The 6198-nt window shown below is 42.4% G+C and overlaps 1 pseudogene; it reads left to right on the forward strand.

The window, feature by feature from the left end:
• The first annotated feature begins 4240 nt into the window (after positions 1-4240).
• On the forward strand, positions 4241-5731 carry LOC134391648 (F-box/WD repeat-containing protein 2-like; annotated as a pseudogene).
• Positions 5732-6198: the final 467 nt, after the last annotated feature.

Consider the following 6198-nt stretch of genomic DNA (forward strand, 5'->3'; position numbering starts at 1 on the left):
GTTAAATTTGTTGAGACTTAATTCGTTACCTAACATGTTGTCTATTCTGGAGAATTATCTCTGTGCTGATGAGAAGAATATGTATTCCATCATTGTTTGATGAAACGTTCTGGGCATGTGTGTCAAGTCAATTTTCTGTTTAAATACTACATTTCTCTTTAAGTCTTTGGATGGTCTGTCTAATGCAGACAGTGACATGTTAAAGTCTCCAACTATTACTGGGTTTTGGTCTATCTCTCCCCTTAAATCCAACCACAGTTGCTTTATATATCTTGGTGCTCTGATTTTGAGTGCATATATCTTTATGATGGTTATACCTTCTTGCTGCATTGATCCTTTAATTATTATATAATGTCCTTCTTTGTCTCTTTTTATAGTTCTTGGTTTGAAGTCTATTTTTTCTGATAGAAGCATAGCAACTCCTGCTCATTTTTGGTTTCCATTTCTATGAAATGTCTTTTTCCATCTCTTCGCTATTAATCTATGTGCGTGTTTATTGGTGAAGTGAGTTTCTTGTAGGCAGTATATAGTTGGGTATGGTTTTTAAATCCATTCATCGAGTCTATATCTTTTTTTAGTGGATAGGTTAGCCTATTTACATTCAGGGTTGTTGTTGACAGGCATTGCCTTATTCCTGCCATTTTATTAATTTCTCTATGGTTGTTTTATATTTCTCATGTTCTTTCTTCCCTTTTTATTGTTTATCTCTGCTGCTGTTTTTTTTTTCAATTAATTAATTTATTTATTTTTTGTAGTGATAAAATACATTTTCTTTCTCCTCATTTGTGTATCTGTTCTACTAGTGGTTTTTATTCTTTCTTGTGTATTTATGGTGATATCTCTCTCTCTTTTGATTCCAGATGTAGGACTCCTTTGAGGATTTGATGAAGACTAGTCTTGTGGTGAATTCCTGCAGCAGTTGTTTGTCTGGGAAGGATGCTATTTCTCCTTCATTTCTTTTTTTTTTTTTTTGTCTTTTTCGTGACCGGTACTCAGCCAGTGAGTGCACCGGCCATTCCTATATAGGATCCGAACCCACGGCGGGAGCGTCACCGTGCTCCCAGTGCCGCACTCTCCCGAGTGCGCCACGGGCTCAGCCCTCTCCTTCATTTCTGAAGGAAATCTGTGTTGGATATAGTATTTTGAGTTGGCAGTTTTTTTGTTTGTCTGTTTCTTTTAGCACTTTGAATATGTCATCCTGTGCTCTCATGGCCTGTAGTATTTCTGTTGAGATGTCTACTGTTAGCCAGATAGGGATTCCCTTATAGGTGATTTGATGCTTTTCTCTTGTTGTTTTTAGAATTCTTTCCTTGATTTTGACTTTTGATAGTTTGACTATAATTTGTCTTTGGGAGATCCTTTTGGGGTTAAATCTGTTTGAGTATCTTTGCTTTCTTTGGATCTGTAAGACTGTATCTATCACAGTATTTGAGATGTTTTCATCTACTATTTCTTTAAATAGGCTTTCGATGTTTTTTTTTTGGTTGTTGTTGTTGTTGTTTCTTTTCTTTTTTCTTTCCCTTCTGGTACATCCATAGTAATGATGTTTGTATGCTTAACGTTATTGGAAAGATTTTGTAGGTTTTCTTCATTATTATTACTTCTTTTGTCTCTCTCTCTCTCTCTCTCTCTCTCTCTCTTCCTCCCTCCCTCTCTCTCTCTTTTGGTTTTTTATATTTTGGTTCAACTGTGTTAATTCAAAAAGGCTATCTTCTAGTTCAGATAGTTCAGAGATTCTTTCTTCCACTTGTTCTAGCTTTACTTATGCTTTTATTTCTTTTTCTTTTCTTTCTTTCTTTTTTTTTTTTTCTTTGAATTCTTCAGTTCCAAGATTTTGGCTTTGTGTTCGTTTGTTTGTTTTTCTTTGTTTGTATCTGTTGAATTCCATTGTGGATTCTAACTATTTTTTCATACATCTTTTGGAGTTTCTTTAGGATTGCCATTTGGATTTCCTCATCAGGTGACTTGTCAATTTCCTATTGCTTGAGATCTAGTATTGAAGAATTGTAGTCTTCTTTTGAAGGAATCATGTTTCTCTGTTTTCTCATGTTTCTCATATCTCTGCATTGATAGCTGAGCATCTGATGGAGTAGTCACTTGTCTTATTCTAGGGGTGTCTTTTGAAGGGGGAGACTGTTTCCCAGAGAGTTATTCTATATTGACAGTTGGGTTGTATGTTTTAAGTTTGGATCTGGGTAAATGTAGTAGTGCAGGCTTCATGCAATTTCTTCAACGGTATTCAATCCTAGCATTGTTTGTGGGCACCTTTGTTGCCTAGGCATGTGGGGTCCTAGGCAGTATATTGTTGGGGTGTGTTTTTTGTTGGGGTAGATGACCCACTGTTGGTCAGTGAGCAGCTGTATACTGTTGTATCAGGCCCTGACAGCTCTGTAGAGAGTCACTGGCTCAGCTGTTGAACCCAGAGCAACCCTCTGTGAATGCTGTAGGACCCAGTTGCTTTTGAGAGGCATACTGTAGGGAGAAAATGCTGCTATTGGATCAGCTGTTGGTTTGGGAGTAGGTTTACACAGCTGTTGCAGGGTCGGGCAGCTCTGAATTTCGCCATCCTATCAGCTGTTGAGCCTGATGCAAGCCTGCAAGGGTGTAATCAAGGTCAGTGGCTCTGCAGGGGCCTGCCTTGGCGTGCCAAAGCCCCTGCCTGGTCTGCTGTTGAGCAGGTGTATGGCATTGCAGTAGGTCCTGGCAGGTGTATACTGTTGCACTAGGTCCTAGCAGCTCTTTAGAGGGCCAATAGATCAGCTGCTGAGTCTAGATCAAGTCTACACAGATGCTACACGACCCAGCTACTCCCTAGAGCTATGGAGAGCTGTGAGGGAGAACAGACCACTGCTGATCTGGCTGTAGGTATAGTATCCATGGACTCAGCAGAACCATCAGTTGTGCGGGAGTGGTAAATGCAAATGTGGGGATGAACAACTTACTAGCTGCTTCCCTGCTCAGCTGGTAAGCCTAACCACACAGGGTTGGCGGAAAGGGAGGGCTGTGTAGGCTCAATGCCAGGGTCTCAGTCCCTTTATTGTGTGTAGACTGTAATCAGCTGGTGTAGTGATCTTGCCAGTGCCAGTTTAAACATGTGGATGGTTGTTGGTGATGACAGGGCGACTGCCAGGTTAGTTATGGGCCTTGCAGGCACTTGTGGGTTCAACCCATGCAGGCTGTACAGGACTGGGCCATATACCTTTGAAAATTTTAAACTCAGCAAGACTTCCTGCTTGCCTGGAGGGTGGAGGGGGTACTGCATAGGTTCAGATGCTGGCGTCTCAGTCTTTTTGTCCTAGGCTCTAGGCAGCCTGGGCCTCAGTTCCATCAGCACCTTTGTGAGTGTAGTAGAATGTAGGCAGGGCCTCCAAACAAAGGGAGTTGGTCTCCCTTGGTCCAGGTAAGGGTACACACTACCACTCTGATTTTGGTTCCCAGATGGTGCTGCATCTCAGCTGCTCAGGGCAGGAGGGATTTTAATCTCCTTCAGCTTTCACTGTGAGACTGTAGCTACATTTACTCCTAGCTACTCTCCAACAGGTTGTGTCCCGAAAAGACTAGGGGACTCTCTTGAGGTGGGGATCGCTGGTGTTTGTGGTGTTGGTCGTGATGGTGGTGGGAACAGCTGGGATCTTTTCCAGCTTACCTTCTCTCTGCCAGACTCCTGGCCAGTCCCTGTGACAGGGTTGAGGCTGGATACCCTGCTCTGTTCTCTATGGTGTGTTTCCTTCTTCCATGCTTCACAAGAATTTTGTCACCCTTCTGGTGCTCTGTGGCATATTTCCTCAGGCATTCTAGTCAAAATATATTTGTTGGTTGTCTATTGTTTCAGTCTCTTTTTATGGGGAGGAGACCAGCACCAGACCTCTCAGTAGGCTATCTTGGGAAAACTCCTCTGCTAATCTCTTTAAGAGATTGTAGAATAATTAGATATAGGTTTTTCTACAGAAAGCCAGCAATAGAACAAAGAATATAAACAAGTACACTTGTCCCATTACTGCGGGGTAGAATATAATCAGCTCCACAGTAAAAATGTGACACGCACAGGCTTTGTGCAACAACGCTTTGGGGCTTTCATGTTTTAAACATGGTAAGTTAAACATGTGAAATCATCTCTACTTCCTTCTGAAACTAAATGACATGAAAATAAATCTTTAAAGGATAAACCTATAAGTAGAACAAAAGTAGAGACAACAGCTCCTGTGAGGCTGTGGACTCTGAGCGGCAGCCGCAGGTCCACATGCCATGGCTGCTGAGTGGACCCCGCCGCTGGGAGGGAGGATCTGGTGGCCCAAGTGCACCTAGTCGGTGTAAGCCTAGTGTGAGGTCCCGGCCCAGGGACACTCACTCAGGTAAATTTTTCCATAAACTTACGTAGAGAAAGGACTTTAAGACATGGCTTGATAACATTTTGTTGCATTTCTTTCTCTGATGAACTTGCAGAAAAATGAAACTCAGGATCACCTGTTCAGTCTGAGTGGGGCAGTCCAGCCCAGGCATCTCTTCAACAACTTGGAGACTCTCCTCAAGCAGGACTTCCTCAAACTTCTTCCCCTGGAGCTCAGTATGTGTTTGTTAAAGTGGCTGGATCCTCAGATTTTACTCACGTGCTACCTTGTCTCTAAACAGTGGAATAAAGTAGTGAGTGCCTATACAGAGGTGTGGCAGGCTATGTGTAAAAAATTGGGCTGGCAGACAGATGATTCTGTTCAGGATGCTTTGCACTGGAAGGAGGTTTACTTGAAGGCTATTTTGAGAATAAAGCAACTGGAGGACCATGCAGCCTTTTAGACCTCTTCATGGACACAGTGCCAGAGTGTATGCATTCTACCATAGAGATGGACTTCTCTGTATAGGGTCAGATGACTTGTCTGCAAAACTGTGGGGTGTAAGCACAGGACACTGCATTTATGGCATCCAGACCCACATTTGTGCAGTAGTGAATTTTGATGAGCAGAAGCTTGTGACAGTCTCCTTTGAAAATACTGTGGCCTCCAGGGAAAGGAGTTCCAGAGTCAGAACCCAACACTTCGGGGGGACACAGGGAGCAGCATTTATTGTGGACTAAAATGATGAACTGAATATTTTGGTGAGTGGCTCTGCAGACTTCATTGTGAAAGTATGGGCTTTATCTGCTGGGACATGCTGGAACACACTTACTGGGCATATGGAATGGGTCACCAAGGTAGTTGTGCAGAAGTGCAAAGTCAAGTCTCTCTTGCACAGCCCTGGAGACTATATCCTCTTAAATACAGACAAATATGAGATCAAGATTTGGCCAATTAGGAGAGAAATCAACTGTAAGTGCTTAAAGACATTGTCTGTCTCTGAGGATAGAAGTATCTACCTGCAGCCAAGACTTCATTCTGACAGCAAATACATTGTCTGTAGTTCAATACTAGGTCTCTACCAGTGGGACTTTGCCAGTTAGTATATTCTCAGGGTCATCAAGCCTCCTGAGATAGCAAACTTTGCTTTGCTTAGCTTTGGAGATATCTATGCCCTGTTGTTTGACAACTCCTACCTGTACATCATGGACTTGCAGACAGAGAGCCTGATTAGCAACTGGCCTCTGCCAGAGTACAGGAAATCAAAGAAAAGCTCAAGCTTCCTGGCAGGCAAAGCATCCTGGCTGAATGTACTGGACGGACACAATGACATCCAGTTAGTCTTTGCTAGCAGCATGCCTGACTACAGTATTCACCTAGTGTTGTGTAAGGAACACAGCTGATGCCACAAGCCACAATAGGTGCCTAACTTTGGATGCCAGGACTGTGGGTTTTGGATGCAACCTCTACAGCAGCCAACTGCATGAACCAAAATTCTCACCTAATGGTATCATCACACAGTGCACAATCATTTATTTATGCTTGCCAGTGGGCCAGGGCTCAGGTTGGGGGAGGGCTTGTTTTATTAACATACAATGCAGCGTGCTAATGTGGTACATCATTGACTTCTTTGTACTTAAGATATGTTGGTCAGTATAAGAGGATGCATTTTGGGTTCATCTTTCTTGAGTGGAATATTGGTTTTAAGTAAAGAAAGTTAAATGATTCATTAATCTGCTAATTTGTTGCCTATAAAATCACATTCAGTCTGTATAAAAAAAAAAAAAAGTGGAGACACCAGGGACTGAAACACATCAGTAAAGAGAAGCCATCTAGGGACAGGAAATACCCAGATAGGAATCTAATTAAA

This window comes from Cynocephalus volans, chromosome 12 (genome assembly GCF_027409185.1).
Source record: "Cynocephalus volans isolate mCynVol1 chromosome 12, mCynVol1.pri, whole genome shotgun sequence".
NCBI lineage: Eukaryota > Metazoa > Chordata > Mammalia > Dermoptera > Cynocephalidae > Cynocephalus > Cynocephalus volans.